The 11,355-nt window shown below is 48.2% G+C and overlaps 1 pseudogene; it reads left to right on the top strand.

Moving 5' to 3' along the window:
* Positions 1 to 262: 262 nt before the first annotated feature.
* Positions 263 to 2,278, top strand: LOC119358121 (annotated as a pseudogene).
* The last annotated feature ends 9,077 nt before the right edge of the window (positions 2,279 to 11,355 follow it).

The raw sequence follows: 11,355 nt of genomic DNA, 5'->3' as shown, positions 1-11,355 counted from the left end.
CATGACCGTTTCTAGCTAGTGGTTGAATCTTGGAAAACTTTTGGTGTTTCTCTAATTAAATAGATACTTTTGTACCCAAAAATTATTTTTGGAGGGAACGGTACTACTACTACTTATTAGGAAATTGATGTGGTCAGGTTTTTCGTTATTCGAGGGAACAATAGTACTACTTATTAGGAAACTTAACAAACATTGTCAAAAAAAGAGAAGCAAACTTAGCATCGGGCGTCGTGGTGCTGCGTGGGATCTCCTCGCCGCTGCAATGGAGCTTCACCGAGCGTCGTGCTGCATTGGAGCTCTTGGCACGCCGTTGAGAGCTGCAATGGAGCTTCGTGGGGATGTCATTGGTGCTGCGTTGAAGCTTTTTCACGCTCGGTGCTGTCATGACATATTTATGTGATCGAATGACCGCCAATGCGCAGATCGGGCGGCTAGCTAGGCGGATGTTTTCTAGACAAAATCATCTGGCTGACTGGTAGTTGTTGCTTATTGTTAATCGATTACGACCAATTTAGATGGTCATAGCATCATTAAAGCATGTACTTCGTTCTGATTGGTCTATGGGCATGTCATGCGGATCAAGCATCAGAGACCGTCGGATACTCCTAGATCCAATGGCCCACACCCACTCACTCTCTCACCCCTCGTCCCACCCGCAGCCCAACCACCCAAACCCTAACTCAGATCCCCTCCCACTCCAGCCACCGCTGCCCCCTTCTTCCCAGATCTAATCCAAGTCCCCCTCGTCCATCGTCCCCTTCCTCTGGTCACCATACCAACCTCGCCACCGGCCTCACTCTCCCCTCTCTCTTCTCCGCCCACCCCTAGTCCTCCCACCACCTGAGCGTGCCACCCACAACATCCACAGAGCCAGAACCCCTCGCCCTCCCGCCCCCGGCCTCCATCTCCATTCCTACGTGCGTCGGCCACCTCCCTCCGGTGGAGCTCGCCGCCATCCATGGACTTCTCTCGCCATGCCTTCCTTCTCTCGCCCCTCCTCTTCGCTCTCCATCGACCACACTACAGCCGCTGCGACACACACTAGAGCTCAGTTCGTCCGTTCGAGCTTAGAGAGGAGAAGATGAGGATGTCGCTGCTGAGATCTGCGTCCCAACACCTACGCCACCGCCGCGACTACTCCTCCTCCGCCTTGCCAGAGTGGAAGGTGGCCACCCACTCGTCTTCTCCCTCTCCCTCTACAACATCGCCGCCACGCCCGGCGTCGCCGCCGGCGTCTCCCACATCAACACCCGTGCGCTGGTATGTCCGTACCCAGTCTCCCTCCTTCCCATTCGGCTACCTATGCTCACTTCGCTAGATCTGTGCGTGAATGTACTATTTGACTGATGGTGGTGCTACAGGTGAAGGGCTTCGTCGGGGAAGACCAACTCGGGGAGGCGCTGGAGGGAGACAACCTCGTCATCATCCCCGCCGGGGTGTCCCGCAAGCCCGGCATCCAGGGATGACCTCTTTAAGATGAACACCGGGATCGTCAAGGGCCTCTGCACCGCCATCACCAGACACTGTGTAACGCCCCAAGACCGATGTGCCAGGTGTCGTCCAGTTATTCGTTGTTGTTGCCTTGTCTTTTTCTTGCGTGTTGCATTTCATCATGTCATCATGTGCATAGCATCATCATGTTTTCAAAACTTGCATCTGTCCCGGTCTCCTCGTCCTCTCCGTTGTCCGTTCTGAACCCAACCACACTTGCACACACCCGCGGCATGTCTGAAATATTATTTTATAAGTGGCCGGGAAATGTTGTCGGAATGGGTTGAAAGTTGGCATGCGGTGTTGTTTTGTTGTCAGTAGACCGCCTGCCAAGTTTCATCGCATTCAGAGTCCGTTTGACGTCCCAACGGATAAATATAGCGGCAATAGTAGTCGGTCTAACGTCGGACGTTTTCGGTCTCCGGAAACAGTCGCCGGGCCTCCCTCTCTTCTCTTCTCTCAGCTCGAGACCGTCTGCACAGCCCACCTAGTCCATCCTCCTTCCCCTCTTCGCTTCCGGAGTTGCCCGATGCGATCGCACGGTCCGAAACCCTCTCTGCTCAGCGCATCAAACCCCCTCGCGCGCGTGTCCGAAAAATTGTCCCGGACCCGACCCGGACAGTCGTCACCGTTGGATCCGGATCATCCCCAAACGTCTACAAAACGTCACTGTTTTCTTATTTGGACTCCCTAGCTATTTTAGTCGTGACCGTCCGATTACGATCGGAGGGATCCGATAGCCCCTAACTATTTCCACCTGCCATATATAAACTAGTTCCAACCCTAATAATCAGGAGCCTTGTCCCATCCATCCCATCATGCGCCGCCACTCCTCTTCCTCGGGATCCAAGCCCGCAGCCACCCTCTTTCCTTCCCTCGTTTTCAGCATCATACTAACCCGAGCCCGCACCCGATCCAGATCCTCTCCCGCCTCCGACCACCTTCCGGGTTTTGCGCCGCCGCTCAAATCCTGCAGGAGCGCCAACACCACCAAGCCGCCACCCGTCGTCCTCTGCTTCACGCTGCCTCCGGCGAACAGAGGCCCCGCGCCTGCAGCCTCCCATCCCGCAGCACGCCCGTCCTCAGATCCCCACGCCAGGAGCTCCTTTCCCTTTGCTTGCTTCGACCCCGGGTCACCGGAGACACCAGGGGATCTCCTCTGCCTCGCCCCGTTCGCCCGCAAGTTCCGCAGTGCCACCGGAGCTCCCTCCGCCGACGAGAACCACCTGCAGATGAGCCCCGCACCGCCTGTTCCTTCCTTCCCCGCTTCTCTCTTCTCCCTCTCACATCTCTGTCTCGTTTTCTTTTTCCGTCAGAGAACCAGAGCCGGAGCTTGCCGCTGCCTCGTCCAAGCCCGTTCTTGGCCAGATCCGGACACCCAAGACCTCGCCGCCCCTTCGTCCCGCTCGCCGGAGTTCCGATCCCGGTCATCGGCGCCTGCCATGTTGATTCTGCTTCGCCCCGGCCCCTTCTGCTTCGATCACGCGAGGACGAACGTGCGTCGCTCTTGTTGACCGCGACGCACCAGGCTCAGCGCCCCCCTGCTTCGATCGGCCTGGGAGGCCCAGCCCCGCTGTCCCTAGCCGGCTGCTCTGAAGATGGGCCAAGGCCCATGGGTGAGGCCACCCAGCGCCCCACCTTTTTTTCCTTCTTGCTGTTGGGCTTGTCCCAGATTCAGCCCGATCATGTTTTTTTTCTCGTTCTGTGAATTTTTCCAATTATACAGAGTATTTCAGTTTTACAAAAAAAACCTTGTTGATCATGCATTTAATAATTCCACAAGCGTGCATCGGATTGAAAAACTTAATATATGAAATATGCTTAGAATTTTGTCTAGTTTCATAATATGCAACTTTCACCCATGTTTAAAATGTTGTTTGATTAAATTTGCTCCTATGCCATGCTAAAATGATTTAATTCATAACTAATTAACCGTAGCTCCGAATCTAACAAACTTTATATGTAAATGGGGTAGAATTTTGCCTAGTTTAACATGGTGGCATCATCTTGCATGTTTAATAACTATAAAATATGGTTTAGGGCAGAACAGTACCATAACCAAAAACATGCATATGAGGAGTTTCCGGAATTGTTGGTCGTTGTTTCTGGCCTCATTTAAACTTGACTAGTTGGGTAGTTTTCATTTGCTTCACCCTCTTGCCATGTTTAATAACATTTAATATTGTTGGGTACATAAACGAGATCGAACTAAATAATTGATGTGGTGTTCCGTCAATATGCAACTCGTTGCATATTGAGCTCCACTTAATTTGTAGGATTGTTTGTGCACTTTGCCATGCCATGCTTCTTTAAACCGGGCATGCATCATAATTGTTTGTGCATCATGCCATGTCTATGTCGTGGTTGTTTACTATGTTGTCTGCTTCTTTCTGGTGTGCTTCTTCGGGTTGTTTCCGGTAACGTCGTGATTGTGAGGACCCGTTCGTCTATGTTCCGTTTGTCTTCTTCATGGACTCGTTCTTCTTCCTTGCGGGATTTCAGGCAAGATGATCATACCCTCGAAATCACTTCTATCTTTGCTTGCTTAGTTGCTCGCTCTTTTGCTATGCCTATGCTGCGATACCTACCACTTGCTTATCATGCATCCCATATCGTTGAACCAAGCCTCTAACCCACCTTTGTCCTAGCAAACCGTTGTTTGGCTATGTTACCGCTTTGCTCAGCCCCTCTTATAGTGTTGTTAGTTGCAGGTGAAGATTGAAGTTGTTCCTTGTTGGAACATGGAGATGTTGTTCCTTGTTGGAATATGTCTCACTTGTTGGGATATCACTATATATCTTATTTAATTAATGCATCTATATACTCGGTAAAGGGTGGAAGGCTCGGCCTTATGCCTGGTGTTTTGTTCCACTCTTGCCGCCCTAGTTTCCGTCATATTGGTGTTATGTTCCCGGATTTTGCGTTCCTTACGCGGTTGGGTTATAATGGGAACCCCTTGACAGTTCGCCTTGAATAAAACTCCTCCAGCAAGGCCCAACCTTGGTTTTACCATTTGCCACCCAGCCTTTTCTTTTCCCTTGGGGGTCGCGCACCCAAGGGTCATCATTACTTTAACCCCCCCCCCCCGGGCCAGTGCTTGTCTAAGTATTGGTCCAACCCAGAGCACCGTGCGGGGCCGTCCCTTGGAAACTTGGGTTACATTGGCTCCCATGCGCTTAGCTTATCCGGTGTGCCCTGAGAACAAGATATGTGCAGCTCCTATCGGGATGTCGGCGCATCGGGTGGTCTTGCTGGACTTGTTTTACCATTGTCGAGGATGTCTTGGAATACCGGGATACCGAGTCTGATCGGAATGTCTCGGGAGGAGGTCTATTCCTTCATTGACCGTGAGAGCTTGTGATGGGCTAAGTTGGGACACCCCTGCAGGGATTTGAACTTTCGAAAGCGCCTGCGGTTATGGGCAGATGGGAATTTGTTAACATCCGGTTGTAGAAAACCTGAAGTTGACCTTAATTAAAATGAATCAACAGCGTGTGTAACCGTGATGGTCTCTTTTCGGCGGAGTCCGGGAAGTGAACACGGTTGTTGGAGTTATGCTTGACGTAGGTTGCTATAGGATCACTTCTTGATCATACTTTTATCGACCGTGCTTTGCCTTCTCTTCTCGCTCTCATTTGCGTATGTTAGCCACCATATATGCTAGTCGCTTGCTGCAGCTCCACCTCATACCTTTACCTTACCCATAAGCTTAAATAGTCTTGATCGCGAGGGTGCGAGATTGTTGAGTCCCAGTGGCTCACAGATACTTCCAAAACCAGCTTGCAGGTGCCGATGAGTCCGTGCAGATGACGCAACCCAGCTCAGAAGGAGTTCATTGAAGACCTTGTCCTTCGTGTTGTTCCATTCTAGTTGATCAGTAGTGGAGCCCAGTTGGGGTCGATCGGGGACCTTTGTCGCATTTGGGGTTCTTCTTTTATTTTGGCTCCGTAGTCGGGCCTTGATTGTATTTGGATGATGTAATGCTTTATTCATGTAATTGTGTGAAGTCGCGATTGTAAGCCAACTATGTATCTCTTTCCCTTATGTATTACATGGGTTGTGTGAAGATTACCTCACTTGCGACATATGCCTTCAATGCGATTATGTCTCTAAGTCGTGCCTCGACACGTGGGAGCTATAGTCGCATCGAGGGTGTTACAAGTTGGTATCAGAGCCTTCCCCGACCTTAGGAGCCCCATTGCTTGATCGTTTTTAGCGGCCGAGTTGAGTCTAGAAAAATGTTTTGAGTCATTTAGGAATTATATATCGGAGAGTTTACGAATTCTTTTTACTTCCCAGTCTCCTCATCGCTCTGGTAAGGCATCCTGACGTAGAGTTTTGACTCTTCTCTTCTCAAATTTCACTAAAACAATTTTAGGATCACGCGGGTATCTTGGAAACGTTCCGATGGTTTTGTGACGAGAACATTGTCTTGGTGCCTCCTGTCAGGGGTTTTGTGGAAGTGTCTCGGGGAGTTGAGCTCTGAGGTGTTGTCGTCATATTTTATCGTTGCAGTTCTGGAATACCTGAGTTTAGTACGCCGACATCGAAAATCTCTTTTATGCAGTTCGTTGGTGAGATAACCTCGACGCCTCCCAGTACTGGGGCGGGAGTTTGGGAGTATCGCCATAACTTGTATAACGGATGCTTTTCGAAGGTTGAGGTAGACGATTTCCGAAGGTTTTCTTGGTTATGTGTTGAAGGATGGATACAGCTGGATGTAGGATTTGCTAGTTTTGGGTGAGATATTATGCTTCCCCTGTATCCCCAACACCTGATTGCATAATCGAAAAGGTTGGGGAGTTTCATAGGTGGGAATTCAAGTAGCTCTTAGGATATCTTTCCGACAAATTTACGATATGAAATTGGGGTTCGACGTCTAGTGGTCCGCCTATTCACGGTTGGTTTTACAGTGGTCTCGTTGTGTCTTAAAGAGTCCTTGGCTATGCTGACTCGGGGACGCTTCGTATGTCATGTGCACTGCCTTGTACATGATGGTGTTGTACGATCGAGCCCGTGTAGGCCCCACCACGAAAACTTTGGACAAAATCTCTATCATATGTTTGTTCCGGCTTACTCTGCAAGCCAATCCTTTGTTTTTGGTTTTGAGTTGTGGTATTCGAGTTGCTTCAAAGTCAAATGTTGATTCCATCCCTTGTCTAAATAGTGTTCACATACTCCGATGTGAATACTAATCCTTCATGATAGTCGACATTGTCATGACAATCCTTTTCAACCGGTGTGTTTCTCTTCAAGTGGATTCGTTAATTTTCAATATCCGCAAGATTCAATCTCAGCTTTTCTCAACGGTGTTCGTTTCATTCATCCCAGGTTGCCTTTGTTTTTCCCGCCCTCCCTCCCTTGTTTTCTTCGAGGACTCAGATTTCTTAATCAAGTACCATCTTATTGTTGTGACGTCTCTCCATTCTTTTCAATCAATATCCTTATCCGATGATTCTCAAGAAGATGCCAACGGAGCTTCAAGTTCGTCATCCTTCACTCATTTTTCTTCTCCGGTGGGTTAAATTCAAGCGTTATTGATCATATCTTTCTCCTCATTTCAAATACCTTTTCTTACCGGTGCACCTCTTTATCATTCACGCTCGTTATTCTTTTGTTCCGGGGTGCTAAAGATATCTCAGAAGATTCGTGTTTTCCACTCTACATTCGTTCAAGCTCTTTCGAGGATGTTATCTCATTCAAGACATTTAATTCAACCGGTGCATTCTCCTTTTCAAGTAATCATTTCAACGGTGTTTCTTTTGAGTGGGCCCTAACCCACAGGTCTTTTCCCAGGATCTTACCTGACTCTTCTTATTCTCCCGAAGCTAGCCTAAATTATTTCGAAGTTTCACGTAAGAATGATTTATCATCAGTCAAATGTCTTCTCAAGATCTGTCGATTCTTTTCATCGTTGACTCAACCTCTTCGTTTTGATTCTTCCGGAGTTTCTAAATAATTCAAGGTGGTGTTTCTCGTCGTCCTTCTCATCATTTGAAGATCGAAGAAGAGTTTTACCTCCATATCTTGCTCCATTCTCTTCAAGATTCGTGATTCTAGCTTGTTGCCATCCTCTCATAATTATTTTTCGATTGTGAGAATTCTTTTCACCCATTCGGAGCATTTCATGAGTTGTTTTCCATTTCTTTTCCCCGAAGCCCATCATTTAAGAAGATTTATTCATTCCATCTTTCAGCTCTCATACTCTAAATCTTACCGGTGCATTGTTCAAGTGATCTATAATCAGCTCATGATCTCTTCGTTCTCTTGTATCTAAATTCTCTCAAGCATCTTCGTTCATTTTCTAATTCTTCCCGGTGTTTCTTTATCTTTACTCCGTTCATTTTCAATTCTTACGGTGGTTCGTGTAAGATTTCTCGTCATTCGTTATCATATCAATTCATGTATTGTTCCAATCCTACCGGCGGTTCGTTCAAGACGTTCTCAAACTTATGATATATCTCTCTTAATCCTTGATACGAGAATAAGTAGTGTGCCAAATCCGTTGATTGTTAATCAATTTAATTGGTGAAGGATAAGCATAATGTAATTCTTATTCTTGTTTCATCGAGTTTGTTCAATTCCTGCTTTCCGGAGTGGTTCATCATATCACATTCTCGGTTCGAGATGCTTTATCTTTTCTTTACCGGAGTTCCAAGCTCTCACAATTTTATCACCACAGAGATCCATCTAAATCATTGCAAGGCTTCAATCTTATTCTTTCCACCAGTCAATTACTTTGGATCATTCTTTTATTACCGGAGTTTCTTCATGAAGGTTCTACATGATGGTTCATCAAGGATTTAATTATTTCTCGAAGTGTTCATCGAGATTCTTCTCAAAGGAGCTCGAGTGTTCCTTGTCTTGCATTTTAAAGTGCAATTCGGTCAACCGTATCATTGGAGGTGGTATTATGTCTTTCTTGATAATTTGAGTTCATGTTTTCATGATTCACATGCTGTCAAGATTGGGATATTTTAAAGCCATCAACCTATTCGTTGGAATTGTCTTGGGTTTATTTTTCACCTAAAACTTTCCCTAAGGTTTGTTGCTATTAATGGTGATAATATATGATCCAAGTTCTCCATTTATTTCCCCGGTGAAATAAGTTCTCGTCTTCTTGTTCTTATCAATCCAATTCGTCTTCCTGTGAGTGGCAGGTTGTCACCTCATAATTTGAGATGTATTCCATAAGGCCGTATCAACCTTATTCTTTCTGTTGGTGGGTTTTCCAACAACCCCGTTCACTCCTTCTCCTAAAGATGCCTGGCCAAACTCTTTTGTGGCAGAAGTTGGCATTTTCGTCTCCATTCTCCTATTTCTATTATCTATCTTCTATTCTTTCGTTTCGGAGGTATTGCAATGTTGTTATTTTCACCCATCATCTCGTTTTGTCAAAGATCATGTTCTTTTCATGCCTATCCAGTTAACCGGAGTGTCGTGCCCTCTTTTCAAGTTATATCACCTTATCAAGTTCTTATTCAATTCCTCTCTTTTCTACCGGAGCGCTGCCCGAATTTGGCCTTCCTTGGTCCCCTTCCTTAACCGGAGTGTTTTCTATGTATATCTTTCCTTCAACCTCAAGGGTTTCGCAATGTTCTTTGTGTCTCTTTTCAAATGGAGTGTTTTCAACTTCGTTCATCTCCGTTGTATTCTTTCTTTCAATTTGTTCAACTTTTCAAGGTTTCTTTGGCTTCACTCGTTTGTCAAAGAAGCAACTTAGTTTTACCTCTTCTCTGTCTCTTCCGTTTTCCCTCCGGTGCCATTCTAGATCTCGGGACGAGATCCGCTCGTAGTGGTGGAGTGTTGTAACGCCCCGAGACCGATGTGCCAGGTGTCGTCCAGTTATTCGTTGTTGTTGCCTTGTCTTTTTCTTGCGTGTTGCATTTCATCATGTCATCATGTGCATAGCATCATCATGTTTTCAAAACTTGCATCTGTCCCGGTCTCCTCGTCCTCTCCGTTGTCTGTTCTGAACCCAACCACACTTGCACACACCCGCGGCATGTCTGAAATATTATTTTATAAGTGGCCGGGAAATGTTCTCGGAATGGGTTGAAAGTTGGCATGCGGTGTTGTTTTGTTGTCAGTAGACCGCCTGCCAAGTTTCATCGCCTTCGGAGTCCGTTTGACGTCCCAACGGATAAATATAGCGGCAATAGTAGCCGGTCTAACGTCGGACGTTTTCGGTCTACGGAAACAGTCGCTGGGCCTCCCTCTCTTCTCTTCTCTCAGCTCGAGACCGTCTGCACAGCCCACCTAGTCCATCCTCCTTCCCCTCTTCGCTTCCGGAGTTGCCCGATGCGATCGCACGGTCCGAAACCCTCTCTGCTCAGCGCATCAAACCCCCTCGCGCGCGTGTCCGAAAAATTGTCCCGGACCCGACCCGGACAGTCGTCACCGTTGGATCCGTATCATCCCCAAACGTCTACAAAACGTCACCATTTTCTTATTTGGACTCCCTAGCTATTTTAGTCGTGACCGTCCGATTACGATCGGAGGGATCCGATAGCCCCTAACTATTTCCACCTGCCATATATAAACTAGTTCCAACCCTAATAATCAGGAGCCTTGTCCCATCCATCCCATCATGCGCCGCCACTCCTCTTCCTCGGGATCCAAGCCTGCAGCCACCCTCTTTCCTTCCCTCGTTTTCAGCATCGTACCAACCCGAGCCCGCACCCGATCCAGATCCTCTCCCGCCTCCGGCCACCTTCCGGGTTTTGCGCCGCCGCTCAAATCCTGCAGGAGCGCCAACGCCACCAAGCCGCCGCCCGTCGTCCTCTGCTTCACGCTGCCTCTGGCGAACAGAGGCCCCGCGCCTGCAGCCTCCCATCCCGCAGCACGCCCGTCCTCAGATCCCCACGCCAGGAGCTCCTTTCCCTTTGCTCGCTTCGACCCCGGGTCACCGGAGACACCAGGGGATCTCCTCTGCCTCGCCCCGTTCGCCCGCAAGTTCCGCAGTGCCACCGGAGCTCCCTCCGCCAACGAGAACCACCTGCAGATGAGCCCTGCGCCGCCCGTTCCTTCCTTCCCCGCTTCTCTCTTCTCCCTCTCACATCTCTGTCTCGTTTTCTTTTTCCATCAGAGAACCAGAGCCGGAGCTTGCCGCTGCCTCGTCCAAGCCCGTTCTCGGCCAGATCCGGACGCCCAGGACCTCGCCGCCCCTTTGTCCCGCTCGCCGGAGTTCCGATCCCGGTCATCGGCGCCTGCCACGTTGATTCTGCTTCGCCCCGGCCCCTTCTGCTTCGATCACGCGAGGACGAACGTGCGCCGCTCCTGTTGACCGTGACGCACCAGGCTCAGCGCCCCCCTGCTTCGATCGGCCTGGGAGGCCCAGCCCCGCTGTCCCTAGCCGGCTGCTCTGAAGATGGGCCAAGGCCCATGGGTGAGGCCACCCAGCGCCCCACCTTTTTTTCCTTCTTGCTGTTGGGCTTGTCCCAGATTCAGCCCGGTCATGTTTTTTTTCGCGTTCTGTGAATTTGTCCAATTATCCAGAGTATTTCAGTTTTACAGAAAAACCCGTGTTGATCATGCATTTAATAATTCCACAACCGTGCATCGGATTGAAAAACTTAATATATGAAATATGCTTAGAATTTTGTCTAGTTTCATAATATGCAACTTTCACCCATGTTTAAAATGTTGTTTGATTAAATTTGCTCCTATGCCATGCTAAAATGATTTAATTCATAACTAATTAACCGTAGCTTCGAATCTAACAAACTTTATATGTAAATGGGGTAGAAGTTTGCCTAGTTTAACATGGTGGCATCATCTTGCATGTTTAATAACTATAAAATATGGTTTAGGGCAGAACAGTACCATAACCAAAAACATGCATATGAGGAGTTTCTGGAATTG

This window comes from Triticum dicoccoides, chromosome 2A (assembly GCF_002162155.2).
Source record: "Triticum dicoccoides isolate Atlit2015 ecotype Zavitan chromosome 2A, WEW_v2.0, whole genome shotgun sequence".
NCBI classification, from domain to species: Eukaryota; Viridiplantae; Streptophyta; class Magnoliopsida; order Poales; family Poaceae; genus Triticum; species Triticum dicoccoides.
This window is presented reverse-complemented; position numbering and strand designations above follow the sequence as displayed.